At 41.3% G+C, this 23305-nt stretch overlaps 62 non-coding genes across 62 annotated transcripts; all 62 read left to right on the forward strand.

Annotated features, from left to right (window-relative positions):
• Window positions 1–353: 353 nt before the first annotated feature.
• On the forward strand, window positions 354–426 carry TRNAV-AAC (transfer RNA valine (anticodon AAC)). Its single transcript has one exon. It is a non-coding gene; the product is annotated as a tRNA-Val (tRNA).
• Window positions 427–516: 90 nt separating this feature from the next.
• TRNAV-CAC (transfer RNA valine (anticodon CAC)) lies at window positions 517–589 on the forward strand. Its single transcript has one exon. It is a non-coding gene; the product is annotated as a tRNA-Val (tRNA).
• A 690-nt stretch (window positions 590–1279) lies between these two features.
• TRNAV-AAC (transfer RNA valine (anticodon AAC)) lies at window positions 1280–1352 on the forward strand. Its single transcript has one exon. It is a non-coding gene; the product is annotated as a tRNA-Val (tRNA).
• A 90-nt stretch (window positions 1353–1442) lies between these two features.
• Window positions 1443–1515, forward strand: TRNAV-CAC (transfer RNA valine (anticodon CAC)). Its single transcript has one exon. It is a non-coding gene; the product is annotated as a tRNA-Val (tRNA).
• Window positions 1516–2805: 1290 nt separating this feature from the next.
• On the forward strand, window positions 2806–2878 carry TRNAV-AAC (transfer RNA valine (anticodon AAC)). Its single transcript has one exon. It is a non-coding gene; the product is annotated as a tRNA-Val (tRNA).
• Window positions 2879–3014: 136 nt separating this feature from the next.
• On the forward strand, window positions 3015–3087 carry TRNAV-UAC (transfer RNA valine (anticodon UAC)). Its single transcript has one exon. It is a non-coding gene; the product is annotated as a tRNA-Val (tRNA).
• Window positions 3088–3288: 201 nt separating this feature from the next.
• On the forward strand, window positions 3289–3361 carry TRNAV-AAC (transfer RNA valine (anticodon AAC)). Its single transcript has one exon. It is a non-coding gene; the product is annotated as a tRNA-Val (tRNA).
• A 416-nt stretch (window positions 3362–3777) lies between these two features.
• TRNAV-UAC (transfer RNA valine (anticodon UAC)) lies at window positions 3778–3850 on the forward strand. The gene has a single exon. It is a non-coding gene; the product is annotated as a tRNA-Val (tRNA).
• Window positions 3851–3940: 90 nt separating this feature from the next.
• On the forward strand, window positions 3941–4013 carry TRNAV-CAC (transfer RNA valine (anticodon CAC)). The gene has a single exon. It is a non-coding gene; the product is annotated as a tRNA-Val (tRNA).
• Window positions 4014–4103: 90 nt separating this feature from the next.
• Window positions 4104–4176, forward strand: TRNAV-UAC (transfer RNA valine (anticodon UAC)). The gene has a single exon. It is a non-coding gene; the product is annotated as a tRNA-Val (tRNA).
• Window positions 4177–4266: 90 nt separating this feature from the next.
• TRNAV-UAC (transfer RNA valine (anticodon UAC)) lies at window positions 4267–4339 on the forward strand. The gene has a single exon. It is a non-coding gene; the product is annotated as a tRNA-Val (tRNA).
• Window positions 4340–4592: 253 nt separating this feature from the next.
• On the forward strand, window positions 4593–4665 carry TRNAV-UAC (transfer RNA valine (anticodon UAC)). The gene has a single exon. It is a non-coding gene; the product is annotated as a tRNA-Val (tRNA).
• A 527-nt stretch (window positions 4666–5192) lies between these two features.
• On the forward strand, window positions 5193–5265 carry TRNAV-UAC (transfer RNA valine (anticodon UAC)). Its single transcript has one exon. It is a non-coding gene; the product is annotated as a tRNA-Val (tRNA).
• A 91-nt stretch (window positions 5266–5356) lies between these two features.
• Window positions 5357–5429, forward strand: TRNAV-CAC (transfer RNA valine (anticodon CAC)). The gene has a single exon. It is a non-coding gene; the product is annotated as a tRNA-Val (tRNA).
• A 90-nt stretch (window positions 5430–5519) lies between these two features.
• Window positions 5520–5592, forward strand: TRNAV-UAC (transfer RNA valine (anticodon UAC)). The gene has a single exon. It is a non-coding gene; the product is annotated as a tRNA-Val (tRNA).
• A 90-nt stretch (window positions 5593–5682) lies between these two features.
• Window positions 5683–5755, forward strand: TRNAV-UAC (transfer RNA valine (anticodon UAC)). The gene has a single exon. It is a non-coding gene; the product is annotated as a tRNA-Val (tRNA).
• Window positions 5756–5845: 90 nt separating this feature from the next.
• Window positions 5846–5918, forward strand: TRNAV-AAC (transfer RNA valine (anticodon AAC)). Its single transcript has one exon. It is a non-coding gene; the product is annotated as a tRNA-Val (tRNA).
• A 90-nt stretch (window positions 5919–6008) lies between these two features.
• On the forward strand, window positions 6009–6081 carry TRNAV-UAC (transfer RNA valine (anticodon UAC)). Its single transcript has one exon. It is a non-coding gene; the product is annotated as a tRNA-Val (tRNA).
• Window positions 6082–6608: 527 nt separating this feature from the next.
• Window positions 6609–6681, forward strand: TRNAV-UAC (transfer RNA valine (anticodon UAC)). The gene has a single exon. It is a non-coding gene; the product is annotated as a tRNA-Val (tRNA).
• A 90-nt stretch (window positions 6682–6771) lies between these two features.
• TRNAV-CAC (transfer RNA valine (anticodon CAC)) lies at window positions 6772–6844 on the forward strand. The gene has a single exon. It is a non-coding gene; the product is annotated as a tRNA-Val (tRNA).
• A 90-nt stretch (window positions 6845–6934) lies between these two features.
• TRNAV-UAC (transfer RNA valine (anticodon UAC)) lies at window positions 6935–7007 on the forward strand. Its single transcript has one exon. It is a non-coding gene; the product is annotated as a tRNA-Val (tRNA).
• A 638-nt stretch (window positions 7008–7645) lies between these two features.
• On the forward strand, window positions 7646–7718 carry TRNAV-GAC (transfer RNA valine (anticodon GAC)). Its single transcript has one exon. It is a non-coding gene; the product is annotated as a tRNA-Val (tRNA).
• Window positions 7719–8082: 364 nt separating this feature from the next.
• TRNAV-UAC (transfer RNA valine (anticodon UAC)) lies at window positions 8083–8155 on the forward strand. The gene has a single exon. It is a non-coding gene; the product is annotated as a tRNA-Val (tRNA).
• A 90-nt stretch (window positions 8156–8245) lies between these two features.
• Window positions 8246–8318, forward strand: TRNAV-CAC (transfer RNA valine (anticodon CAC)). The gene has a single exon. It is a non-coding gene; the product is annotated as a tRNA-Val (tRNA).
• A 90-nt stretch (window positions 8319–8408) lies between these two features.
• On the forward strand, window positions 8409–8481 carry TRNAV-UAC (transfer RNA valine (anticodon UAC)). Its single transcript has one exon. It is a non-coding gene; the product is annotated as a tRNA-Val (tRNA).
• Window positions 8482–9333: 852 nt separating this feature from the next.
• On the forward strand, window positions 9334–9406 carry TRNAE-CUC (transfer RNA glutamic acid (anticodon CUC)). The gene has a single exon. It is a non-coding gene; the product is annotated as a tRNA-Glu (tRNA).
• Window positions 9407–9607: 201 nt separating this feature from the next.
• On the forward strand, window positions 9608–9680 carry TRNAV-AAC (transfer RNA valine (anticodon AAC)). The gene has a single exon. It is a non-coding gene; the product is annotated as a tRNA-Val (tRNA).
• A 527-nt stretch (window positions 9681–10207) lies between these two features.
• Window positions 10208–10280, forward strand: TRNAV-CAC (transfer RNA valine (anticodon CAC)). The gene has a single exon. It is a non-coding gene; the product is annotated as a tRNA-Val (tRNA).
• Window positions 10281–10807: 527 nt separating this feature from the next.
• TRNAV-UAC (transfer RNA valine (anticodon UAC)) lies at window positions 10808–10880 on the forward strand. Its single transcript has one exon. It is a non-coding gene; the product is annotated as a tRNA-Val (tRNA).
• A 253-nt stretch (window positions 10881–11133) lies between these two features.
• On the forward strand, window positions 11134–11206 carry TRNAV-UAC (transfer RNA valine (anticodon UAC)). Its single transcript has one exon. It is a non-coding gene; the product is annotated as a tRNA-Val (tRNA).
• Window positions 11207–11296: 90 nt separating this feature from the next.
• On the forward strand, window positions 11297–11369 carry TRNAV-CAC (transfer RNA valine (anticodon CAC)). Its single transcript has one exon. It is a non-coding gene; the product is annotated as a tRNA-Val (tRNA).
• Window positions 11370–11459: 90 nt separating this feature from the next.
• TRNAV-AAC (transfer RNA valine (anticodon AAC)) lies at window positions 11460–11532 on the forward strand. The gene has a single exon. It is a non-coding gene; the product is annotated as a tRNA-Val (tRNA).
• A 424-nt stretch (window positions 11533–11956) lies between these two features.
• TRNAV-UAC (transfer RNA valine (anticodon UAC)) lies at window positions 11957–12029 on the forward strand. Its single transcript has one exon. It is a non-coding gene; the product is annotated as a tRNA-Val (tRNA).
• Window positions 12030–12282: 253 nt separating this feature from the next.
• On the forward strand, window positions 12283–12355 carry TRNAV-CAC (transfer RNA valine (anticodon CAC)). Its single transcript has one exon. It is a non-coding gene; the product is annotated as a tRNA-Val (tRNA).
• Window positions 12356–12608: 253 nt separating this feature from the next.
• TRNAV-AAC (transfer RNA valine (anticodon AAC)) lies at window positions 12609–12681 on the forward strand. The gene has a single exon. It is a non-coding gene; the product is annotated as a tRNA-Val (tRNA).
• A 963-nt stretch (window positions 12682–13644) lies between these two features.
• On the forward strand, window positions 13645–13717 carry TRNAV-UAC (transfer RNA valine (anticodon UAC)). Its single transcript has one exon. It is a non-coding gene; the product is annotated as a tRNA-Val (tRNA).
• Window positions 13718–15117: 1400 nt separating this feature from the next.
• TRNAV-UAC (transfer RNA valine (anticodon UAC)) lies at window positions 15118–15190 on the forward strand. Its single transcript has one exon. It is a non-coding gene; the product is annotated as a tRNA-Val (tRNA).
• Window positions 15191–16253: 1063 nt separating this feature from the next.
• Window positions 16254–16326, forward strand: TRNAV-CAC (transfer RNA valine (anticodon CAC)). Its single transcript has one exon. It is a non-coding gene; the product is annotated as a tRNA-Val (tRNA).
• A 253-nt stretch (window positions 16327–16579) lies between these two features.
• Window positions 16580–16652, forward strand: TRNAV-CAC (transfer RNA valine (anticodon CAC)). Its single transcript has one exon. It is a non-coding gene; the product is annotated as a tRNA-Val (tRNA).
• Window positions 16653–16905: 253 nt separating this feature from the next.
• TRNAV-CAC (transfer RNA valine (anticodon CAC)) lies at window positions 16906–16978 on the forward strand. Its single transcript has one exon. It is a non-coding gene; the product is annotated as a tRNA-Val (tRNA).
• A 416-nt stretch (window positions 16979–17394) lies between these two features.
• On the forward strand, window positions 17395–17467 carry TRNAV-CAC (transfer RNA valine (anticodon CAC)). Its single transcript has one exon. It is a non-coding gene; the product is annotated as a tRNA-Val (tRNA).
• Window positions 17468–17668: 201 nt separating this feature from the next.
• Window positions 17669–17741, forward strand: TRNAV-AAC (transfer RNA valine (anticodon AAC)). Its single transcript has one exon. It is a non-coding gene; the product is annotated as a tRNA-Val (tRNA).
• Window positions 17742–17831: 90 nt separating this feature from the next.
• Window positions 17832–17904, forward strand: TRNAV-CAC (transfer RNA valine (anticodon CAC)). The gene has a single exon. It is a non-coding gene; the product is annotated as a tRNA-Val (tRNA).
• Window positions 17905–18156: 252 nt separating this feature from the next.
• TRNAV-AAC (transfer RNA valine (anticodon AAC)) lies at window positions 18157–18229 on the forward strand. Its single transcript has one exon. It is a non-coding gene; the product is annotated as a tRNA-Val (tRNA).
• Window positions 18230–18482: 253 nt separating this feature from the next.
• On the forward strand, window positions 18483–18555 carry TRNAV-CAC (transfer RNA valine (anticodon CAC)). The gene has a single exon. It is a non-coding gene; the product is annotated as a tRNA-Val (tRNA).
• Window positions 18556–18645: 90 nt separating this feature from the next.
• TRNAI-UAU (transfer RNA isoleucine (anticodon UAU)) lies at window positions 18646–18718 on the forward strand. Its single transcript has one exon. It is a non-coding gene; the product is annotated as a tRNA-Ile (tRNA).
• A 90-nt stretch (window positions 18719–18808) lies between these two features.
• Window positions 18809–18881, forward strand: TRNAV-CAC (transfer RNA valine (anticodon CAC)). Its single transcript has one exon. It is a non-coding gene; the product is annotated as a tRNA-Val (tRNA).
• Window positions 18882–19356: 475 nt separating this feature from the next.
• TRNAV-AAC (transfer RNA valine (anticodon AAC)) lies at window positions 19357–19429 on the forward strand. The gene has a single exon. It is a non-coding gene; the product is annotated as a tRNA-Val (tRNA).
• Window positions 19430–19519: 90 nt separating this feature from the next.
• On the forward strand, window positions 19520–19592 carry TRNAV-CAC (transfer RNA valine (anticodon CAC)). Its single transcript has one exon. It is a non-coding gene; the product is annotated as a tRNA-Val (tRNA).
• Window positions 19593–19845: 253 nt separating this feature from the next.
• On the forward strand, window positions 19846–19918 carry TRNAV-AAC (transfer RNA valine (anticodon AAC)). Its single transcript has one exon. It is a non-coding gene; the product is annotated as a tRNA-Val (tRNA).
• A 364-nt stretch (window positions 19919–20282) lies between these two features.
• Window positions 20283–20355, forward strand: TRNAV-UAC (transfer RNA valine (anticodon UAC)). Its single transcript has one exon. It is a non-coding gene; the product is annotated as a tRNA-Val (tRNA).
• A 90-nt stretch (window positions 20356–20445) lies between these two features.
• Window positions 20446–20518, forward strand: TRNAV-CAC (transfer RNA valine (anticodon CAC)). Its single transcript has one exon. It is a non-coding gene; the product is annotated as a tRNA-Val (tRNA).
• A 201-nt stretch (window positions 20519–20719) lies between these two features.
• Window positions 20720–20792, forward strand: TRNAV-CAC (transfer RNA valine (anticodon CAC)). Its single transcript has one exon. It is a non-coding gene; the product is annotated as a tRNA-Val (tRNA).
• Window positions 20793–21045: 253 nt separating this feature from the next.
• On the forward strand, window positions 21046–21118 carry TRNAV-CAC (transfer RNA valine (anticodon CAC)). Its single transcript has one exon. It is a non-coding gene; the product is annotated as a tRNA-Val (tRNA).
• A 90-nt stretch (window positions 21119–21208) lies between these two features.
• On the forward strand, window positions 21209–21281 carry TRNAV-UAC (transfer RNA valine (anticodon UAC)). The gene has a single exon. It is a non-coding gene; the product is annotated as a tRNA-Val (tRNA).
• Window positions 21282–21370: 89 nt separating this feature from the next.
• TRNAV-AAC (transfer RNA valine (anticodon AAC)) lies at window positions 21371–21443 on the forward strand. The gene has a single exon. It is a non-coding gene; the product is annotated as a tRNA-Val (tRNA).
• Window positions 21444–21643: 200 nt separating this feature from the next.
• TRNAV-AAC (transfer RNA valine (anticodon AAC)) lies at window positions 21644–21716 on the forward strand. The gene has a single exon. It is a non-coding gene; the product is annotated as a tRNA-Val (tRNA).
• Window positions 21717–21806: 90 nt separating this feature from the next.
• Window positions 21807–21879, forward strand: TRNAV-CAC (transfer RNA valine (anticodon CAC)). Its single transcript has one exon. It is a non-coding gene; the product is annotated as a tRNA-Val (tRNA).
• Window positions 21880–21969: 90 nt separating this feature from the next.
• TRNAV-UAC (transfer RNA valine (anticodon UAC)) lies at window positions 21970–22042 on the forward strand. The gene has a single exon. It is a non-coding gene; the product is annotated as a tRNA-Val (tRNA).
• An 89-nt stretch (window positions 22043–22131) lies between these two features.
• TRNAM-CAU (transfer RNA methionine (anticodon CAU)) lies at window positions 22132–22204 on the forward strand. Its single transcript has one exon. It is a non-coding gene; the product is annotated as a tRNA-Met (tRNA).
• A 416-nt stretch (window positions 22205–22620) lies between these two features.
• Window positions 22621–22693, forward strand: TRNAV-CAC (transfer RNA valine (anticodon CAC)). Its single transcript has one exon. It is a non-coding gene; the product is annotated as a tRNA-Val (tRNA).
• A 90-nt stretch (window positions 22694–22783) lies between these two features.
• On the forward strand, window positions 22784–22856 carry TRNAV-CAC (transfer RNA valine (anticodon CAC)). The gene has a single exon. It is a non-coding gene; the product is annotated as a tRNA-Val (tRNA).
• Window positions 22857–23305: the final 449 nt, after the last annotated feature.

Genomic DNA, 23305 nt, shown 5'->3' on the forward strand with positions numbered 1-23305 from the left:
CCTAAGCATTTTTCTTCAATGGCTCTATTTTATGAAAGTGACTCCTACATTGGTTGGTGTCTAGTATAGTTTCTGGGAAGTTTCTGTAGTGTAGTGGTTATCACGTTCGCTTCACACGCGAAAGGTCCCCAGTTTGAAACTGGGCAGAAACAATGGATTTTTAGCTAAGCATTTTAATGCAATGGCCCATTTTTTAGACAGTGCCTCCTACAATGGATGGTGTCTGGCTTAGTTTCTAAGACGGTAGAAACTGGACAGAAACAAGTGTTTTTAATCTAAGCATTTTTCTTCAATGACTCTGTTTTTAGAAAGTGCCTCCTACATTGGTTGGTGTCTGGTATAGTTTCCGAGAAGTTTCTGTAGTGTAGTGGTTATCACGTTCGCCTAACACGCGAAAGGTCCCCAGTTCGAAACTGGGCAGAAACAATGGATTTTTAGCTAAGCATTTTAATGCAATGGCCCTTTTTTTAGACAGTGCCTCTTACATTGGTTGGTGTCTAGTACAGTTTCTGAGAAGTTTCTGTAGTGTAGTGGTTATCACGTTCGCCTCACACGCGAAAGGTCCCCAGTTCGAAACTGGGCAGAAACAATGGGTTTTTAGCTAAGCATTTTCATGCAATGGCTCTTTTTTTAGAAAGTGCCTCATACATTGGATGGTGTCTGGATTAGTTTCTAAGACGTTTCTGTAGTGTAGTGGTTATCACGTTCGCCTTACACGCGAAAGGTCCTAAGTTCGAAACTGGGCAGAAACAAGTGTTTTTAACCTAAGCATTTTTCTTCAATGACTCTGTTTTTAGAAAGTGCCTCCTACATTGGTTGGTGTCTGGTATAGTTTCCGAGAAGTTTCTGTAGTTTAGTGGTTATCACATTCACCTAACACGCGAAAGGTCCCCAGTTCGAAACTGGGCAGAAACAATGGATTTTTAGCTAAGCATTTTCATGCAATGGCTCTTTTTTTAGAAAGTGCCTCCTACATTGGATGGTGTCTGGCATAGTTTCTAAGATTTTTCTGTAGTGTAGTGGTTATCACGTTCGCCTTACACGCGAAAGGTCCCCAGTTCGAAACTGGGCAGAAACAAGTGTTTTTAACCTAAACAATTTTCTTCAATGGCTCTATTTTATGAAAGTGCCTCCTACATTGGATGGTGTCTGGCTTAGTTTCTAAAACGGTAGAAACTGGGCAGAAACAAGTGTTTTTATCCTAAGTATTTTTCTACAATGACTCTGTTTTTAGAAAGTGCCTCCTACATTGGTTGGTGTCTGGTATAGTTTCCGAGAAGTTTCTGTAGTGTAGTGGTTATCACGTTCGCCTAACACGCGAAAGGTCCCCAGTTCGAAACTGGGCAGAAACAATGGATTTTTAGCTAAGCATTTTAATGCAATGGCCCTTTTTTTAGACAGTGCCTCCTACATTGGTTGGTGTCTAGTACAGTTTCTGAGAAGTTTCTGTAGTGTAGTGGTTATCACGTTCGCCTCACACGCGAAAGGTCCCCAGTTCGAAACTGGGCAGAAACAATGGATTTTTAGCTAAGCATTTTCATGCAATGGCTCTTTTTTTAGAAAGTGCCTCCTACATTGGATGGTGTCTGGCTTAGCTTCTAAGACGTTTTTGTAGTGTAGTGGTTATCACGTTCGCCTTACACGCGAAAGGTCCTCAGTTCGAAACTGGGCAGAAACAAGTGTTTTTAACCAAAGCATTTTTCTTCAATGACTCTGTTTTTAGAAAGTGCCTCCTACATTGGTTGGTGTCTGGTATAGTTTCCGAGAAGTTTCTGTAGTGTAGTGGTTATCACATTCGCCTAACACGTGAAAGGGCCCCAGTTCGAAACTGGGCAGAAACAATGGATTTTTAGCTAAGCATTTTAATGCAATGGCCCTTTTTTTAGAGAGTGCCTCCTACATTGGATGGTGTCTGGCTTAGTTTCTAAGACGGTAGAAACTGGGCAGAAACAAGTGTTTTTAACCTAAGCATTTTTCTTCAATGACTCTGTTTTTAGAAAGTGCCTCCTACATTGGTTGGTGTCTGGTATATTTTTCGAGAAGTTTCTGTAGTGTAGTGGTTATCACGTTCGCCTAACACGCGAAAGGTCCCCAGTTCGAAACGGGGCAGAAATAATGCATTTTTAGCTAAGCATTTTCATGCAATGGCTATTTTTTTACAAAGTGCCTCCTACATTGGATGGTGTCTGGCTTAGTTTCTAAAACGGTAGAAACTGGGCAGAAACAAGTGTTTTTAACCTAAGCATTTTTCTTCAATGACTCTGTTTTTAGAAAGTGCCTCCTACATTGGTTGGTGTCTGGTATAGTTTCCGAGAAGTTTCTGTAGTGTAGTAGTTATCACGTTCGCCTAACACGCGAAAGGTCCCCAGTTCGAAACTGGGCAGAAACAATGGATTTTTAGCTAAGCATTTTAATGCAATGGCCCTTTTTTTAGACAGTGCCTCCTACATTGGTTGGTGTCTAGTATAGTTTCTGAGAAGTTTCTGTAGTTTAGTGGTTAACACGTTCGCCTCACACGCGAAAGGTCCCCAGTTCGAAACTGGGAAGAAACAATGGATTTTTAGCTAAGCATTTTCATGCAATGACTCATTTTTTAGAAAGTGCCTCCTACATTGGATGGTGTCTGGCTTAGTTTCTAAGATGTTTCTGTAGTGTAGTGGTTATCACGTTCGCCTTACACGCGAAAGGTCCTCAGTTTGAAACTGGGCAGAAACAAGTGTTTTTAACCTAAGCATTTTTCTTCAATGACTCTGTTTTTAGAAAGTGCCTCCTACATTGGTTGGTGTCTGGTATAGTTTCCGAGAAGTTTCTGTAGTGTAGTGGTTATCACGTTCGCCTAACACGCGAAAGGTCCCCAGTTCGAAACTGGGCAGAAACAATGGATTTTTAGCTAAGCATTTTAATGCAATGGCCCTTTTTTTAGACAGTGCCTCCTACATTGGATGGTGTCTGGCTTAGTTTCTAAGACGGTAGAAACTGGGCAGAAACAAGTGTTTTTAACCTAAGCATTTTTAGTTTCTGTAGTGTAGTGGTTATCACGTTCGCCTTACGCGCGAAAGGTCCCCAGTTCGAAACTGGGCAGAAACAATGGATTTTTAGCTAAGCATTTTCATGCAATGGCTCTTTTTTTAGAAAGTGCCTCCTACATTGGATGGTGTCTGGCTTAGTTTCTAAAACGGTAGAAACTGGGCAGAAACAAGTGTTTTTAACCTAAGAATTTTTCTTCAATGACTCTGTTTTTCGAAAGTGCCTCCTACATTGGTTGGTGTCTGGTATAGTTTTCGAGAAGTTTCTGTAGTGTAGTGGTTATCACGTTCGCCTAACACGCGAAAGGTCCCCAGTTCGAAACTGGGCAGAAACAATGGATTTTTAGCTAAGCATTTTAATGCAATGGCCCTTTTTTTAGACAGTGCCTCCTACATTGGTTGGTGTCTGGCTTAGTTTCTAAGACGTTTCTTTAGTGTAGTGGTTATCACGTTCGCCTTACACGCGAAAGGTCCTCAGTTCAAAACTGGGCAGAAACAAGTGTTTTTAACCTAAGCATTTTTCTTCAATGACTCTGTTTTTAGAAAGTGCCTCCTACATTTGTTGGTGTCTGGTATAGTTTCCGAGAAGTTTCTGTAGTGTAGTGGTTATCACATTCGCCTAACACGGGAAAGGTCCCCAGTTCGAAACTGGGCAGAAACAATGGATTTTTAGCCAAGCATTTTAATGCAATGGCCCTTTTTTTAGACAGTGCCTCCTACATTGGATGGTGTCTGGCGTAGTTTCTAAGACGTTTCTGTAGTGTAGTGGTTATCACGTTCGCCTTACACGCGAAAGGTCCCCAGTTCGAAACTGGGCAGAAACAAGTGTTTTTAACCTAAGCATTTTTCTTCAATGGCTCTATTTTATGAAAGTGACTCCTACATTGGTTGGTGTCTTATACAGTTTCTGAGAAGTTTCTGTAGTGTAGTGGTTATCACGTTCGCCTCACACGCGAAAGGTCCCCAGTTCGAAACTGGGCAGAAACAATGGATTTTTAGCTAAGCATTTTCATGCAATGGCTCTTTTTTTAGAAAGTGCCTCCTACATTGTATGGTGTCTGGCTTTGTTTCTAAGATGTTTCTGTAGTGTAGTGGTTATCACGTTCGCCTTACACGCGAAAGGTCCCCAGTTCGAAACTGGGCAGAAACAATGGATTATTAGCTAAGCATTTTCATGCAATGGCTCTTTTTTTAGAAAGTGCCTCATACATTGGATGGTGTCTGGCTTAGTTTCTAAGACGTTTCTGTAGTGTAGTGGTTATCACTTTCGCCTTACACGCGAAAGGTCCCCAGTTCGAAACTGGGCAGAAACAAGTGTTTTTAACCTAAGCATTTTACTTCAATGACTCTGTTTTTAGAAAGTGCCTCCTACATTGGTTGGTGTCTGGTATAGTTTCCGAGAAGTTTCTGTAGTGTAGTTGTTATCACGTTCGCCTAACACGCGAAAGGTCCCCAGTTCGAAACTGGGCAGAAACAATGGATTTTTAGCTAAGCATTTTAATGCAATGGCCCTTTTTTTAGAAAGTGCCTCCTACATTGGATGGTGTCTGGCTTAGTTTCTAAGAAGTTTCTGTAGTGTAGTGGTTATCACGTTCGCCTTACACGCGAAAGGTCCTCAGTTCGAAACTGGGCAGAAACAAGTGTTTTTAACCTAAGCATTTTTCTTCAATGACTCTGTTTTTAGAAAGTGCCTCCTACATTGGTTGGTGTCTGGTGTAGTTTCCGAGAAGTTTCTGTAGTGTAGTGGTTATCACGTTCGCCTAACACACGAAAGGTCCCCAGTTTGAAACTGGGCAGAAACAATGGATTTTTAGCTAAGCATTTTAATGCAATGGCCCTTTTTTTAGACAGTGCCTCCTACATTGGATGGTGTCTGGCTTAGTTTCTAAGACGGTAGAAACTGGGCAGAAACAAGTGTTTTTAACCTAAGCATTTTTCTTCAATGACTTTGTTTTTAGAAAGTGCCTCCTACATTGGTTGGTGTCTGGTATAGTTTCCGAGAAGTTTCTGTAGTGTAGTGGTTATCACATTCACCTAACACGCGAAAGGTCCCCAGTTCGAAACTGGGCAGAAAAAATGGATTTTTAGCTAAGCATTTTCATGCAATGGCTCTTTTTTTAGAAAGTGCCTCCTACATTGGATGGTGTCTGGCGTAGTTTCTAAGACGTTTCTGTAGTGTAGTGGTTATCACGTTCGCCTTACACGCGAAAGGTCCTCAGTTCGAAACTGGGCAGAAACAATGGGTTTTTAGCCTAAGCATTTTCATGCAATGGCTCTATTTTATGAAAGTGACTCCTACATTGGTTGGTGTCTTGTACAGTTTCTGAGAAGTTTCTGTAGTGTAGTGGTTATCACGTTCGCCTCACACGCGAAAGGTCCCCAGTTCGAAACTGGGCAGAAACAATGGATTTTTAGCTAAGCATTTTCATGCAATGGCTCTTTTTTTAGAAAGTGCCTCCTACATTGTATGGTGTCTGGCTTTGTTTCTAAGATGTTTCTGTAGTGTAGTGGTTATCACGTTCGCCTTACACGCGAAAGGTCCCCAGTTCGAAACTGGGCAGAAACAATGGATTTTTAGCTAAGCATTTTCATGCAATGGCTCTTTTTTTAGAAAGTGCCTCATACATTGGATGGTGTCTGGCTTAGTTTCTAAGACGTTTCTGTAGTGTAGTGGTTATCACTTTCGCCTTACACGCGAAAGGTCCCCAGTTCGAAACTGGGCAGAGACAAGTGTTTTTAACCTAAGCATTTTACTTCAATGACTCTGTTTTTAGAAAGTGCCTCCTACATTGGTTGGTGTCTGGTATAGTTTCCGAGAAGTTTCTGTAGTGTAGTGGTTATCACGTTCGCCTAACACGCGAAAGGTCCCCAGTTCGAAACTGGGCAGAAACAATGGATTTTTAGCTAAGCATTTTAATGCAATGGCCCTTTTTTTAGACAGTGCCTCCTACATTGGATGGTGTCTGGCGTAGTTTCTAAGACGTTTTTGTAGTGTAGTGGTTATCACGTTCGCCTTACACGCGAAAGGTCCCCAGTTCGAAACTGGGCAGAAACAAGTGTTTTTAACCTAAGCATTTTTCTTCAATAGCTCTATTTTATGAAAGTGACTCCTACATTGGTTGGTGTCTGGTATAGTTTCCGAGAAGTTTCTGTAGTGTAGTGGTTATCACGTTCGCATAACAGGCGAAAGGTCCCCAGTTCGAAACTGGGCAGAAACAATGGAATTTTAGCTAAGCATTTTAATGCAATGGCCCTTTTTTTAGACAGTGCCTCCTACATTGGATGGTGTCTGGCTTAGTTTCTAAGACGGTAGAAACTGGGCAGAAACAAGTGTTTTTAACCTAAGCATTTTTCTTCAATGACTCTGTTTTTAGAAAGTGCCTCCTACATTGGTTGGTGTCTGGTATAGTTTCCGAGAAGTTTCTGTAGTGTAGTGGTTATCACATTCACCTAACACGCGAAAGGTCACCAGTTCGAAACTGGGCAGAAACAATGGATTTTTAGCTAAGCATTTTCATGCAATGGCTCTTTTTTTAGAAAGTGCCTCCTACATTGGATGGTGTCTGGCGTAGTTTCTAAGACGTTTCTGTAGTGTAGTGGTTATCACGTTTGCCTTACACGCGAAAGGTCCCCAGTTCGAAACTGGGCAGAAACAAGTGTTTTTAACCTAAGCATTTTTCTTCAATGGCTCTATTTTATGAAAGTGACTCCTACATTGGTTGGTGTCTTGTACAGTTTCTGAGAAGTTTCTGTAGTGTAGTGGTTATCACGTTCGCCTCACACGCGAAAGGTCCCCAGTTCGAAACTGGGCAGAAACAATGGATTTTTAGCTAAGCATTTTCATGCAATGGCTCTTTTTTTAGAAAGTGCCTCCTACATTGTATGGTGTCTGGCTTTGTTTCTAAGATGTTTCTGTAGTGTAGTGGTTATCACGTTCGCCTTACACGCGAAAGGTCCCCAGTTCGAAACTGGGCAGAAACAATGGATTTTTAGCTAAGCATTTTCATGCAATGGCTCTTTTTTTAGAAAGTGCCTCATACATTGGATGGTGTCTGGCTTAGTTTCTAAGACGTTTCTGTAGTGTAGTGGTTATCACGTTCGCCTCACACGCGAAATGTCCCCAGTTTGAAACTGGGCAGAAACAATGGATTTTTAGCTAAGCATTTTCATGCAGTGGCTCTTTTTTTAGACAGTGCCTCCTACATTGGATGGTGTCTGGCTTAGTTTCTAAGACGGTAGAAACTGGGCAGAAACAAGTGTTTTTAACCTAAGCATTTTTCTTCAATGACTCTGTTTTTAGAAAGTGCCTCCTACATTGGTTTGTGTCTGGTATAGTTTCCGAGAAGTTTCTGTAGTGTAGTGGTTATCACGTTCGCCTAATACGCGAAAGGTCCACAGTTCGAAACTGGGCAGAAACAATGGATTTTTAGCTAAGCATTTTAATGCAATGGCCCTTTTTTTAGACAGTGCCTCCTACATTGGATGGTGTCTGGCTTAGTTTCTAAGACGGTAGAAACTGGGCAGAAACAAGTGTTTTTAACCTAAGCATTTTTCTTCAATGACTCTGTTTTTAGAAAGTGCCTCCTACATTGGTTGGTGTCTGGTATAGTTTCCGAGAAGTTTCTGTAGTGTAGTGGTTATCACGTTCGCCTGACACGCGAAAGGTCCCCAGTTCGAAACTGGGCAGAAACAATGGATTTTTAGCTAAGCATTTTAATGCAATGGCCCTTTTTTTAGACAGTGCCTGCTACATTGGATGGTGTCTGGCTTAGTTTCTAAGACGGTAGAAACTGGGCAGAAACAAGTGTTTTTAACCTAAGCATTTTTCTTCAATGACTCTGTTTTTAGAAAGTGCCTCCTACATTGGTTTGTGTCTGGTATAGTTTCCGAGAAGTTTCTGTAGTGTAGTGGTTATCACATTCACCTAACACGCGAAAGGTCCCCAGTTCGAAACTGGGCAGAAACAATGGATTTTTAGCTAAGCATTTTCATGCAATGGCTCTTTTTTTAGAAAGTGCCTCCTACATTGGATGGTGTCTGGTGTAGTTTCTAAGACGTTTCTGTAGTGTAGTGGTTATCACGTTCGCCTTACACGCGAAAGGTCCCCAGTTCGAAACTGGGCAGAAACAAGTGTTTTTAACCGAAGCATTTTTCTTCAATGGCTCTATTTTATGAAAGTGACTCCTACATTGGTTGGTGTCTTGTATAGTTTCTGAGAAGTTTCTGTAGTGTAGTGGTTATCACGTTCGCCTCACACGCGAAAGGTCCCCAGTTCGAAACTGGGCAGAAACAATGGATTTTTAGCTAAGCATTTTCATGCAATGGCTCTTTTTTTAGAAAGTGCCTCCTACATTGTATGGTGTCTTGCTTTATTTCTAAGATGTTTCTGTAGTGTAGTGGTTATCACGTTCGCCTTACACGCGAAAGGTCCCCAGTTCGAAACTGGGCAGAAACAAGTGTTTTTAACCTAAGCATTTTTCTTCAATGGCTCTATTTTATGAAAGTGACTCCTACATTGGTTGGTGTCCAGTATAATTTCTGGAAAGTTTCTGTAGTGTAGTGGTTTTCACGTTCGCCTTACACGCGAAAGGTCCCCAGTTCGAAACTGGGCCGAAACAAGTGCTTTTAACCTAAGCATTTTTCTTCAATGGTTCTATTTTATGAAAGTGACTCCTACATTGGTTGGTGTCTTGTATAGTTTCTGAGAAGTTTCTGTAGTGTAGTGGTTATCACGTTCGCCTTACACGTGAAAGGTCCCCAGTTCGAAACTGGGCAAAAACAATGGATTTTTAGCTAAGCATTTTCATGCAATGGCTCTTTTTTTAGAAAGTGCCTCCTACATTGTATGGTGTCTGGCTTTGTTTCTAAGATGTTTCTGTAGTGTAGTGGTTATCACGTTCGCCTTACATGCGAAAGGTCCCCAGTTCAAACTAGGCAAAAATAAGTTTTTTTAACCTAAGCATTTTTCTTCAATGGCTCTATTTTATGAAAGTGACTCCTACATTGGTTGGTGTCTAGTATAGTTTCTGGGAAGTTTCTGTAGTGTAGTGGTTATCACGTTCGCCTCACACGCAAAAGGTCCCCAGTTCGAAACTGGGCAGAAACCATGGATTTTTAGCTAAGCATTTTCATGCAATGGCTCTTTTTTTAGAAAGTGCCTCCTACATTGGATGTTGTCTGGCTTAGTTTCGAAAACGGTAGAAACTGGGCAGAAACAAGTGTTTTTAACCCAAGCATTTTTCTTCAATTACTCTGTTTTTAGAAAGTGCCTCCTACATTGGTTGGTGTTTGGTATAGTTGCCGAGAAGTTTCTGTAGTGTAGTGGTTATCACGTTCGCCACTCACGCGAAAGGTCCCCAGTTCGAAACTGGGCAGAAACAATGGATTTTTAGCTAAGCATTTTAATGCAATGGCCCTTTTTTTAGACAGTGCCACCTACATTGGATGGTGTCTGGCTTAGTTTCTAAGACGGTAGAAACTGGGCAGAAACAAGTGTTTTTAACCTAAGCATTTTTCTTCAATGACTCTGTTTTTAGAAAGTTCCTCCTACATTGGTTGGTGTCTGGTATAGTTTCCGAGAAGTTTCTGTAGTGTAGTGGTTATCACGTTCGCCTAACACGCGAAAGGTCCCCAGTTCGAAACTGGGCAGAAACAATGGATTTTTAGCTAAGCATTTTCATGCCATGGCTCTTTTTTTAGAAAGTGCCTCCTACATTGTATGGTGTCTGGCTTTGTTTCTAAGATGTTTCTGTAGTGTAGTGGTTATCACGTTTGCCTTACACGCGAAAGGTCCCCAGTTCGAAACTGGGCAAAAACAAGTTTTTTTAACCTAAGCATTTTTCTTCAATGGCTCTATTTTATGAAAGTGACTCCTACATTGGTTGGTGTCTAGTATAGTTTCTGGGAAGTTTCTGTAATGTAGTGGTTATCACGTTCGCCTCACACGTGAAAGGTCCCCAGTTCGAAACTTGGCAGAAACAATGGATTTTTAGCTAAGCATTTTTATGCAATGGCTCTTTTTTTAGAAAGTGCCTCCTACATTGGATGGTGTCTGGCTTAGTTTCGAAAACGGTAGAAACTGGACAGAAACAAGTGTTTTTAACCTAAGCATTTTTCTTCAATGGCTCTATTTTATGAAAGTGACTCCTACATTGGTTGGTGTCTTGTATAGTTTCTGAGAAGTTTCTGTAGTGTAGTGGTTATCACGTTCGCCTCACACGCGAAAGGTCCCCAGTTCGAAACTGGGCAGAAACAATGGATTTTTAGCTAAGCATTTTCATGCAATGGCTCTTTTTTTAGAAAGTGCCTCCTACATTGGATGGTGTCTGGCTTAGTTTCTAAAACGGTAGAAACTGGGCAGAAACAAGTGTTTTTAACCTAAGCATTTTTCTTCAATGACTCTGTTTTTAGAAAGTGCCTCCTACATTGGTTGGTGTCTGGTATAGTTTCCGAGAAGTTTCTGTAGTGTAGTGGTTATCACGTTTGCCTAACACGCGAAAGGTCCCCAGTTCGAAACTGGGCAGAAACAATGGATTTTTAGCTAAGCATTTTAATGCAATGGCCCTTTTTTTAGACAGTGCCTCCTACATTGGTTGGTGTCTAGTATAGTTTCTGAGAAGTTTCTGTAGTGTAGTGGTTGTCACGTTCGCCTCACACGCGAAAGGTCCCCAGTTCGAAACTGGGCAGAAACAATGGATTTTTAGCTAAGCATTTTCATGCAATGGCTCTTTTTTTAGAAAGTGCCTCCTACATTGGATGGTGTCTGGCTTAGTTTCTAAGACGTTTCTGTAGTGTAGTGGTTATCACGTTCGCCTTACACGCGAAAGGTCCTCAGTTCGAAACTGGGCAGAAACAAGTGTTTTTAACCTAAGCATTTTTCTTCAATGACTCTGTTTTTAGAAAGTGCCTCCTACATTGGTTGGTGTCTGGTATAGTTTCCGAGAAGTTTCTGTAGTGTAGTGGTTATCATGTTCGCTTAACACGCGAAAGGTCCCCAGTTCGAAACTGGGCAGAAACAATGGATTTTTAGCTAAGCATTTTAATGCAATGGCCCTTTTTTTAGACAGTGCCTCCTACATTGGATGGTGTCTGGCTTAGTTTCTAAGACGTTTCTGTAGTGTAGTGGTTATCACGTTCGCCTTACACGCGAAAGGTCCCCAGTTCGAAACTGGGCAGAAACAAGTTTTTTTAACCTAAGCATTTTTCTTCAATGGCTCTATTTTATGAAAGTGACTCCTACATTCGTTGGTGTCTAGTATAGTTTCTGAGAAGTTTCTGTAGTGTAGTGGTTATCACGTTCGCCTCACACGTGAAAGGTCCCCAGTTCGAAACTGGGCAGAAACAATGGATTTTTAGCTAAGCATTTTCATGCAATGGCTCTTTTTTTAGAAAGTGCCTCCTACATTGGTTGGTGTCTGGTATAATTTCCGAGAAGTTTCTGTAGTGTAGTGGTTATCACTTTCGCCTAACACGCGAAAGGTCCCCAGTTCGAAACTGGGCAGAAACAATGGATTTTTAGCTAAGCATTTTTCTTCAATGGCTCTATTTTATGAAAGTGACTCCTACATTGGTTGGTGTCTAGTATAGTTTCTGGGAATTTTCTGTAGTGTAGTGGTTATCACGTTCGCCTCACACGCGAAAGGTCCCCAGTTCGAAACTGGGCAGAAACAATGGATTTTTAGCTAAGCATTTTAATGCAATGGCCCTTTTTTTAGACAGTGCCTCCTACATTGGATTTTTAGCTAAGCATTTTAATGCAATGGCCCTTTTTTTAGACAGTGCCTCCTACATTGGATGGTGTCTGGCTTAGTTTCTAAGACGGTAGAAACTGGGCAGAAACAAGTGTTTTTAACCTAAGCATTTTTCTTCAATGACTCTGTTTTTAGAAAGTGCCTCCTACATTGGTTGGTGTCTGGTATAGTTTCCGAGAAGTTTCTGTAGTGTAGTGGTTATCACGTTCGCCTTACACGCGAAAGGTCCCCAGTTCGAAACTGGGCAGAAACAATGGATTTTTAGCTAAGCATTTTAATGCAAGGACCCTTTTTTTAGACAGTGCCTCCTACTTTGGATGGTGTCTGGTATAGTTTCCGAGAAGTTTCTGTAGTGTAGTGGTTATCACGTTTGCCTAACACGCGAAAGGTCCCCAGTTCGAAACTGGGCAGAAACAATGGATTTTTAGCTAAGCATTTTAATGCAATGGCCCTTTTTTTAGACAGTGCCTCTTACATTGGTTGGTGTCTAGTATAGTTTCTGAGAAGTTTCTGTAGTGTAGTGGTTATCACGTTCGCCTCACACGCGAAAGGTCCCCAGTTCGAAACTGGGCAGAAACAATGGATTTTTAGCTAAGCATTTTCATGCAATGGCTCTTTTTTTAGAAAGTGCCTCCTACATTGGATGGTGTCTGGCTTAGCTTCTAAGATGTTTCTGTAGTGTAGTGGTTATTACTTTCGCCTTACACGCCAAAGGTCCCCAGTTCGAAACTGGGCAGAAATAAGTGTTTTTAACCTAAGTATTTTTCTTCAATGACTCTGTTTTTAGAAAGTGCCTCCTACATTGGTTGGTGTCTGGTATAGTTTCCGAGAAGTTTCTGTAGTGTAGTGGTTATCACGTTCGCCTAACACGCGAAAGGTCCCCAGTTCGAAACTGGGCAGAAACAATGGATTTTTAGCTAAGCATTTTAATGCAATGGCCCTTTTTTTAGACAGTGCCTCCTACATTGGATGGTGTCTGGCTTAGTTTCTAAGACGGTAGAAACTGGGCAGAAACAAGTGTTTTTAACCTAAGCATTTTTCTTCAATGACTCTGTTTTTAGAAAGTGCCTCCTACATTGGTTGGTGTCTGGTATAGTTTCCGAGAAGTTTCTGTAGTGTAGTGGTTATCCCATTCACCTAACACGCGAAAGGTCCCCAGTTCGAAACTGCCAGAAACAATGGATTTTTAGCTAAGCATTTTCATGCAATGGCTCTTTTTTTAGAAAGTGCCTCCTACATTGGATGGTGTCTGGCTTAGTTTCTAAGACGGTAGAAACTGGGCAGAAACAAGTGTTTTTAACCTAAGCATTTTTCTTCAATGACTCTGTTTTTAGAAAGTGCCTCCTACATTGGTTGGTGTCTGGTATAGTTACCGAGAAGATTCTGTAGTGTAGTGGTTATCACATTCACCTAACACGCGAAAGGTCCCCAGTTCGAAACTGGGCAGAAACAATGGATTTTTAGCTAAGCATTTTCATGCAATGGCTCTTTTTTTAGAAAGTGCCTCCTACATTGGATGGTGTCTGGTGTAGTTTCTAAGACGTTTCTGTAGTGTAGTGGTTATCACGTTCGCCTTACACGCAAAAGGTCCCCAGTTCGAAACTGGGCAGAAACAAGTGTTTTTATCCTAATCATTTTTCTTCAATGGCTCTATTTTATGAAAGTGACTCCTACATTGGTTGGTGTCGTGTATAGTTTCTGAGAAGTTTCTGTAGTGTAGTGGTTATCACATTCGCCTCACACGCGAAAGGTCACCAGTTCGAAACTGGGCAGAAACAATGGATTTTTAGCTAAGCATTTTCATGCAATGGCTCTTTTTTTAGAAAGTGCCTCCTACATTGTATCGTGTCTGGCTTTGTTTCTAAGATGTTTCTGTAGTGTAGTGGTTATCACGTTCGCCTTACACGCGAAAGGTCCCCAGTTCGAAACTGGGCAGAAACAAGTTTTTTTAACCTAAGCATTTTTCTTCAATGGCTCTATTTTATGAAAGTGACTCCTACATTGGTTGGTGTCTAGTATAGTTCCTGGGAAGTTTCTGTAGTGTAGTGGTTATCACGTTCGCCTCACACGCGAAAGGTCCCCAGTTCGAAATTGGGCAGAAACAATGGATTTTTAGCTAAGCATTTTCATGCAATGGCTCTTTTTTTAGAAAGTGCCTCCTACATTGGATGGTGTCTGGCTTAGTTTCTAAAACGGTAGAAACTGGGCAGAAACAAGTGTTTTTAACCTAAGCATTTTTCTTCAATGACTCTGTTTTTAGAAAGTGCCTCCTACATTGGTTGGTGTCTGGTATAGTTTCCGAGTAGTTTCTGTAGTGTAGTGGTTATCACGTTCGCCTAACACGCGAAAGGTCCCCAGTTTGAAACTGGGCAGAAACAATGGATTTTTAGCTAAGCATTTTAATGCAATGGCCCTTTTTTTAGACAGTGCCTGCTACATTGGATGGTGTCTGGCTTAGTTTCTAAGACGGTAGAATCTGGGCAGAAACAAGTGTTTTTAACCTAAGCATTTTTCTTCAATGACTCTGTTTTTAGAAAGTGCCTCCTACATTGGTTGGTGTCTGGTATAGTTTCCGAGAAGTTTCTGTAGTGTAGTGGTTATCCCATTCACCTAACACGCGAAAGGTCCCCAGTTCGAAACTGCCAGAAACAATGGATTTTTAGCTAAGCATTTTCATGCAATGGCTCTTTTTTTAGAAAGTGCCTCCTACATTGGATGGTGTCTGGCTTAGTTTCTAAGACGGTAGAAACTGGGCAGAAACAAGTGTTTTTAACCTAAGCATTTTTCTTCAATGACTCTGTTTTTAGAAAGTGCCTCCTACATTGGTTGGTGTCTGGTATAGTTACCGAGAAGATTCTGTAGTGTAGTGGTTATCACATTCACCTAACACGCGAAAGGTCCCCAGTTCGAAACTGGGCAGAAACAATGGATTTTTAGCTAAGCATTTTCATGCAATGGCTCTTTTTTTAGAAAGTGCCTCCTACATTGGATGGTGTCTGGTGTAGTTTCTAAGACGTTTCTGTAGTGTAGTGGTTATCACGTTCGCCTTACACGCAAAAGGTCCCCAGTTCGAAACTGGGCAGAAACAAGTGTTTTTATCCTAATCATTTTTCTTCAATGGCTCTATTTTATGAAAGTGACTCCTACATTGGTTGGTGTCGTGTATAGTTTCTGAGAAGTTTCTGTAGTGTAGTGGTTATCACATTCGCCTCACACGCGAAAGGTCACCAGTTCGAAACTGGGCAGAAACAATGGATTTTTAGCTAAGCATTTTCATGCAATGGCTCTTTTTTTAGAAAGTGCCTCCTACATTGTATCGTGTCTGGCTTTGTTTCTAAGATGTTTCTGTAGTGTAGTGGTTATCACGTTCGCCTTACACGCGAAAGGTCCCCAGTTCGAAACTGGGCAGAAACAAGTTTTTTTAACCTAAGCATTTTTCTTCAATGGCTCTATTTTATGAAAGTGACTCCTACATTGGTTGGTGTCTAGTATAGTTCCTGGGAAGTTTCTGTAGTGTAGTGGTTATCACGTTCGCCTCACACGCGAAAGGTCCCCAGTTCGAAATTGGGCAGAAACAATGGATTTTTAGCTAAGCATTTTCATGCAATGGCTCTTTTTTTAGAAAGTGCCTCCTACATTGGATGGTGTCTGGCTTAGTTTCTAAAACGGTAGAAACTGGGCAGAAACAAGTGTTTTTAACCTAAGCATTTTTCTTCAATGACTCTGTTTTTAGAAAGTGCCTCCTACATTGGTTGGTGTCTGGTATAGTTTCCGAGTAGTTTCTGTAGTGTAGTGGTTATCACGTTCGCCTAACACGCGAAAGGTCCCCAGTTTGAAACTGGGCAGAAACAATGGATTTTTAGCTAAGCATTTTAATGCAATGGCCCTTTTTTTAGACAGTGCCTGCTACATTGGATGGTGTCTGGCTTAGTTTCTAAGACGGTAGAATCTGGGCAGAAACAAGTGTTTTTAACCTAAGCATTTTTCTTCAATGACTCTGTTTTTAGAAAGTGCCTCCTACATTGGTTGGTGTCTGGTATAGTTTCCGAGAAGTTTCTGTAGTGTAGTGGTTATCACGGTCGCCTAACACGCGAAAGGTCCCCAGTTCGAAACTGGGCAGAAACAATGGATTTTTGGCTAAGAATTTTAATGCAATGGCCATTTTTTTAGACAGTGGATGGTGTCTGGCTTAGTTTCTAAGACGGTAGAAACTGGGCAGAAACAAGTGTTTTTAACCTAAGCATTTTTCTTCAATGACTCTGTTTTTAGAAAGTGCCTCCTACATTGGTTGGTGTCTGGTATAGTTTCCGAGAACTTTCTGTAGTGTAGTGGTTATCACGTTCGCCTAACACGCGAAAGGTCCCCAGTTCGAAACTGGGCAGAAACAATGGATTTTTAGCTAAGCATTTTAATGCAATGGCCCTTTTTTTAGACAGTGCCTCCTACATTGGTTGGTGTCTAATTTAGGTTCTGAGAAGTTTCTGTAGTGTAGTGGTTATCACGTTCGCCTCACACGCGAAAGGTCCCCAGTTCGAAACTGGGCAGAAACAATGGATTTTTAGCTAAGCATTTTCATGCAATGGCTCTTTTTTTAGAAAGTGCCTCCTACATTGGATGGTGTCTGGCTTAGTTTCTAAGATGTTTCTGTAGTGTAGTGGTTATCACGTTCGCCTTACACGCAAAAGGTCCTCAGTTCGAAATTGGGCAGAAACAAGTGTTTTTAACCTAAGCATTTTTCTTCAATGACTCTGTTTTTAGAAAGTGCCTCCTACATTGGTTGGTGTCTGGTATAGTTTCCGAGAAGTTTCTGTAGTGTAGTGGTTATCACGTTCGCCTCACACGCGAAAGGTCCCCAGTTTGAAACTGGGCAGAAACAATGGATTTTTAGTTAAGCATTTTCATGCAATGGCTCTTTTTTTAGAAAGTGCCTCCTACATTGGATGGTGTCTGGCTTAGTTTCTAAGACGTTTCTGTAGTGTAGTGGTTATCACATTCGCCTTACACGCAAAAGGTCCCCAGTTCGAAACTGGGCAGAAACAAGTGTTTTTATCCTAATCATTTTTCTTCAATGACTCTATTTTATGAAAGTGACTCCTACATTGGTTGGTGTCGTGTATAGTTCCTGAGAAGTTTCTGTAGTGTAGTGGTTATCACGTTCGCCTCACACGCGAAAGGTCCCCAGTTTGAAACTGGGCAGAAACAATGGATTTTTAGTTAAGCATTTTCATGCAATGGCTCTTTTTTTAGAAAGTGCCTCCTACATTGGATGGTGTCTGGCTTAGTTTCTAAGATGTTTCTGTAGTGTAGTGGTTATCACGTTCGCCTTACACGCAAAGGGTCCTCAGTTCGAAATTGGGCAGAAACAAGTGTTTTTAACCTAAGCATTTTTCTTCAATGACTTTGTTTTTAGAAAGTGTCTCCTACATTGGTTGGTGTCTGGTATAGCTTCCGAGAAGTTTCTGTAGTGTAGTGGTTATCACGTTCGCCTAACACGCGAAAGGTCCCCAGTTCGAAACTTGGCAGAAACAATGGATTTTTAGCTAAGCATTTTAATGCAATGGCCCTTTTTTTAGACAGTGCCTCCTACATTGGTTGGTGTCATTTATAGTTTCTGAGAAGTTTCTGTAGTGTAGTGGTTATCACGTTCGCCTCACACGCGAAAGGCCCCCAGTTCGAAACTGGGCAGAAACAATGGATTTTTAGCTAAGCATTTTCATGCAATGGCTCTTTTTTTAGAAAGTGCCTCCTACATTGGATGGTGTCTGGCTTAGCTTCTAAAACGGTAGAAACTGGGCAGAAACAAGTGTTTTTAACCTAAGCATTTTTCTTCAATGACTCTGTTTTTAGAAAGTGCCTCCTACATTGGTTGGTGTCTGTTATAGTTTCCGAGTAGTTTCTGTAGTGTAGTGGTTATCACGTTCGCCTAACACGCGAAAGGTCCCCAGTTCGAAACTGGGCAGAAACAATGGATTTTTAGCTAAGCATTTTAATGCAATGGCCCTTTTTTTAGACAGTGCCTCCTACATTGGTTGGTGTCTAATTTAGTTTCTGAGAAGTTTCTGTAGTGTAGTGGTTATCACGTTCGCCTCACACGCGAAAGGTCCCCAGTTCGAAACTGGGCAGAAACAATGGATTTTTAGCTAAGCATTTTCATGCAATGGCTCTTTTTTTAGAAAGTGCCTCCTACATTGGATGGTGTCTGGCTTAGTTTCTAAGACGTTTCTGTAGTGTAGTGGTTATCACGTTCGCCTTACACGCAAAAGGTCCTCAGTTCGAAACTGGGCAGAAACAAGTGTTTTAACCTAAGCATTTTTCTTCAATGACTTTGTTTTTAGAAAGTGACTCCTACATTGGTTGGTGTCTGGGATAGTTTCCGAGAAGTTTCTGTAGTGTAGTGGTTATCACGTTCGCCTAACACGCGAAAGGTCCCCAGTTCGAAACTGGGCAGAAACAATGGATTTTTAGCTAAGCATTTTCATGCAATGGCTCTTTTTTTAGAAAGTGCCTCCTACATTGGATGGTGTCTGGCGTAGTTTCTAAGACGTTTCTGTAGTGTAGTGGTTATCACGTTCGCCTTACACGCAAAAGGTCCCCAGTTCGAAACTGGGCAGAAACAAGTGTTTTTATCCTAATCATTTTTCTTCAATGGCTCTATTTTATGAAAGTGACTTCTACATTGGTTGGTGTCGTGTATAGTTTCGGAGAAGTTTCTGTAGTGTAGTGGTTATCACGTTCGCCTCACACGCGAAAGGTCCCCAGTTCGAAACTGGGCAGAAACAATGGATTTTTAGCTAAGCATTTTCATGCAATGGCTCTTTTTTTAGAAAGTGCCTCCTACATTGTATCGTGTCTGGCTTTGTTTCTAAGATGTTTCTGTAGTGTAGTGGTTATCACGTTCGCCTTATACGCGAAAGGTCCCCAGTTTGAAACTGGGCAGAAACAAGTTTTTTTAACCTAAGCATTTTTCTTCAATGGCTCTATTTTATGAAAGTGACTCCTACATTGGTTGGTGTCTAGTATAGTTCCTGGGAAGTTTCTGTAGTGTAGTGGTTATCACGTTCGCCTCACATGCGAGAGGTCCCCAGTTCGAAACTGGGCAGAAACAATGGATTTTTAGCTAAGCATTTTCATGCAATGGCCCTTTTTTTAGACAGTGCCTCCTACATTGGATGGTGTCTGGCTTAGTTTCTAAGACGGTAGAAACTGGGCAGAAACAATTTTTTTTAACCTAAGCATTTTTCTTCAATGACTCTGTTTTTAGAAAGTGCCTCCTACATTGGTTGGTGTCTGGTATAGTTTCCGAGAAGTTTCTGTAGTGTAGTGGTTATCACGGTCGCCTAACACGCGAAAGGTCCCCAGTTCGAAACTGGGCAGAAACAATAGATTTTTAGCTAAGAATTTTAATGCAATGGCCATTTTTTTAGACAGTGCCTGCTACATTGGATGGTGTCTGGCTTAGTTTCTAAGACGGTAGAAACTGGGCAGAAACAAGTGTTTTTAACCTAAGCATTTTTCTTCAATGACTCTGTTTTTAGAAAGTGCCTCCTACATTGTTTGGTGTCTGGTATAGTTTCCGAGAAGTTTCTGTAGTGTAGTGGTTATCACGTTCGCCTAACACGCGAAAGGTCCCCAGTTCGAAACTGGGCAGAAACAATGGATTTTTAGCTAAGCATTTTAATGCAATGGCCCTTTTTTTAGACAGTGCCTCCTACATTGGTTGGTGTCTAATTTAGTTTCTGAGAAGTTTCTGTAGTGTAGTGGTTATCACGTTCGCCTCACACGCGAAAGGTCCCCAGTTCGAAACTGGGCAGAAACAATGGATTTTTAGCTAAGCATTTTCATGCAATGGCTCTTTTTTTAGAAAGTGCCTCCTACATTGGATGGTGTCTGGCTTAGTTTCTAAGACGTTTCTGTAGTGTAGTGGTTATCACGTTTGCCTTACACGCAATAGGTCCTCAGTTCGAAACTGGGCAGAAACAAGTGTTTTTAACCTAAGCATTTTTCTTCAATGACTTTGTTTTTAGAAAGTGCCTCCTACATTGGTTGGTGTCTGGTATAGTTTCCGAGAAGTTTCTGTAGTGTAGTGGTTATCACGTTCGCCTAACACGCGAAAGGTCCCCAGTTCGAAACTGGGCAGAAACAATGGATTTTTAGCTAAGCATTTTAATGCAATGGCCCTTTTTTTAGACAGTGCCTGCTACATTGGATGGTGTCTGGCTTAGTTTCTAAGATGGTAGAAACTGGGCAGAAACAAGTGGTTTTATCCTAATCATTTTTCTTCAATGGCTCTATTTTATGAAAGTGACTCCTACATTGGTTGGTGTCGTGTATAGTTTCTGAGAAGTTTCTGAAGTGTAGTGGTTATCACGTTCGCCTCACACGCGAAAGGTCCCCAGTTCGAAACTGGGCAGAAACAATGGATTTTTAGCTAAGCATTTTCATGCAATGGCTCTTTTTTTAGAAAGTGCCTCCTACATTGTATCGTGTCTGGTTTTGTTTCTAAGATGTTTCTGTAGTGTAGTGGTTATCACGTTCGCCTTACACGCGAAAGGTCCCCAGTTCGAAACTGGGCAGAAACAAGTTTTTTTAACCTAAGCATTTTTCTTCAATGGCTCTATTTTATGAAAGTGACTCCTACATTGGTTGGTGTCTAGTATAGTTCCTGGGAAGTTTCTGTAGTGTAGTGGTTATCACGTTCGCCTCACACGCGAAAGGTCCCCAGTTCGAAACTGGGCAGAAACAATGGATTTTTAGCTAAGCATTTTCATGCAATGGCTCTTTTTTTAGAAAGTGCCTCCTACATTGGATGGTGTCTGGCTTAGTTTCTAAAACGGTAGAAACTGGGCAAAAACAAGTGTTTTTAACCTAAGCATTTTTCTTCAATGGCTCTATTTTATGAAAGTGACTCCTACATTGGTTGGTGTCTAGTGTAGTTTCTGAGAAGTTTCTGTAGTGTAGTGGTTATCACGTTCGCCTCACACGCGAAAGGTCCCCAGTTCGAAACTGGGCAGAAACAATGGATATTTAGCTAAGCATTTTCATGCAATGGCTCTTTTTTTAGAAAGTGCCTCCTACATTGGATGGTGTCTGGCTTAGTTTCTAAGACGTTTCTGTAGTGTAGTGGTTATCACGTTCGCCCTACACGCGAAAGGTCCCCAGTTCGAAACTGGGAAGAAACAAGTGTTTTTAACCTAAGCATTTTTCTTCAATGGCTCTATTTTATGAAAGTGACTCCTACATTGGTTGGTGTCTTGTATAGTTTCTGAGAAGTTTCTGTAGTGTAGTGGTTATCACGTTCGCCTCACACGCGAAAGGTCCCCAGTTCGAAACTGGGCAGAAACAATGGATTTTTAGCTAAGCATTTTCATGCAATGGCTCTTTTTTTAGAAAGTGCCTCCTACATTGTATGGTGTCTGGCTTTGTTTCTAAGATGTTTCTGTAGTGTAGTGGTTATCACGTTCGCCTTACACGTGAAAGGTCCCTAGTTCGAAACTGGGCAGAAACAAGTTTTTTAACCTAAGCATTTTTCTTCAATGGCTCTATTTTATGAAAGTGACTCCTACATTGGTTGGTGTCTAGTATAGTTTCTGGGAAGTTTCTGTAGTGTAGTGGTTATCACGTTCGCCTAACACGCGAAAGGTCCCCAGTTCGAAACTGGGCAGAAACAATGGATTTTTAGCTAAGCATTTTCATGCAATGGCCATTTTTTAGACAGTGCCTGCTACATTGGATGGTGTCTGGCTTAGTTTCTAAGACGGTAGAAACTGGGCAGAAACAAGTGTTTTTAACCTAAGCATTTTTCTTCAATGACTCTGTTTTTAGAAAGTGCCTCCTACATTGGTTGGTGTCTGGTATAGTTTCCGAGAAGTTTCTGTAGTGTAGTGGTTATCATGTTCGCCTAACACGCGAAAGGTCCCCAGTTCGAAACTGGGCAGAAACAATGGATTTTTAGCTAAGCATTTTAATGCAATGGCCCTTTTTTTAGACAGTGCCTCCTACATTGGTTGGTGTCTTGTATAGTTTCTGAGAAGTTTCTGTAGTGTAGTGGTTATCACGTTCGCCTCACACGCGAAAGGTCCCCAGTTCGAAACTGGGCAGAAACAATGGATTTTTAGCTAAGCATTTTCATGCAATGGCTCTTTTTTTAGAAAGTGCCTCCTACATTGTATGGTGTCTGGCTTTGTTTCTAAGATGTTTCTGTAGTGTAGTGGTTATCACGTTCGCCTTACACGCGAAAGGTCCCTAGTTCGAAACTGGGCAGAAACAAGTTTTTTAACCTAAGCATTTTTCTTCAATGGCTCTATTTTATGAAAGTGACTCCTACATTGGTTGGTGTCTAGTATAGTTTCTGGGAAGTTTCTGTAGTGTAGTGGTTATCACGTTCGCCTCATACGCGAAAGGTCCCCAGTTCGAAACTGGGCAGAAACAATGGATTTTTAGCTAAGCATTTTCATGCAATGGCTCTTTTTTTAGAAAGTGCCTCCTACATTGGTTGGTGTCTGGTATAGTTTCCGAGAAGTTTCTATAGTGTAGTGGTTATCACGTTCGCCTAACACGCGAAAGGTCCCCAATTCGAAACTGGGCAGAAACAATGGATTTTTAGCTAAGCATTTTAATGCAAGGACCCTTTTTTTAGACAGTGCCTCCTACATTGGATGGTGTCTGGTATAGTTTCCGAGAAGTTTCTGTAGTGTAGTGGTTATCACGTTTGCCTAACACGCGAAAGGTCCCCAGTTCGAAACTGGGCAGAAACAATGGATTTTTAGCTAAGCATTTTAATGCAATGGCCCTTTTTTTAGACAGTGCCTCTTACATTGGTTGGTGTCTAGTATAGTTTCTGAGAAGTTTCTGTAGTGTAGTGGTTATCACGTTCGCCTCACACGCGAAAGGTCCCCAGTTCGAAACTGGGCAGAAACAATGGATTTTTAGCTAAGCATTTTAATGCAATGGCCCTTTTTTTAGACAGTGCCTCCTACATTGGTTGGTGTCTAATTTATTTTCTGAGAAGTTTCTGTAGTGTAGTGGTTATCACGTTCGCCTCACACGCGAAAGGTCCCCAGTTCGAAACTGGGCAGAAACAATGGATTTTTAGCTAAGCATTTTCATGCTATGGCTCTTTTTTTAGAAAGTGCCTCCTACATTGGATGGTGTCTTGCTTAGTTTCTAAGACGTTTCTGTAGTGTAGTGGTTATCACGTTTGCCTTACACGCGAAAGGTCCTCAGTTCGAAACTGGGCAGAAACAAGTGTTTTTAACCTAAGCATTTTTCTTCAATGACTTTGTTTTTAGAAAGTGCCTCCTACATTGGTTGGTGTCTGGTATAGTTTCCGAGAAGTTTCTGTAGTGTAGTGGTTATCACGTTTGCCTAACACGCGAAAGGTCCCCAGTTCGAAACTGGGCAGAAACAATGGATTTTTAGCTAAGCATTTTAATGCAATGGCCCTTTTTTTAGACAGTGCCTCCTACATTGGATGGTGTCTGGCTTAGGTTCTAGGGTTGGGATCATATGTCAGAATGATTCTAGGTCTAC

Source organism: Crinia signifera, chromosome 3 (genome assembly GCF_055691185.1).
Source record: "Crinia signifera chromosome 3, ASM5569118v1, whole genome shotgun sequence".
Classification (NCBI taxonomy): Eukaryota; Metazoa; Chordata; class Amphibia; order Anura; family Myobatrachidae; genus Crinia; species Crinia signifera.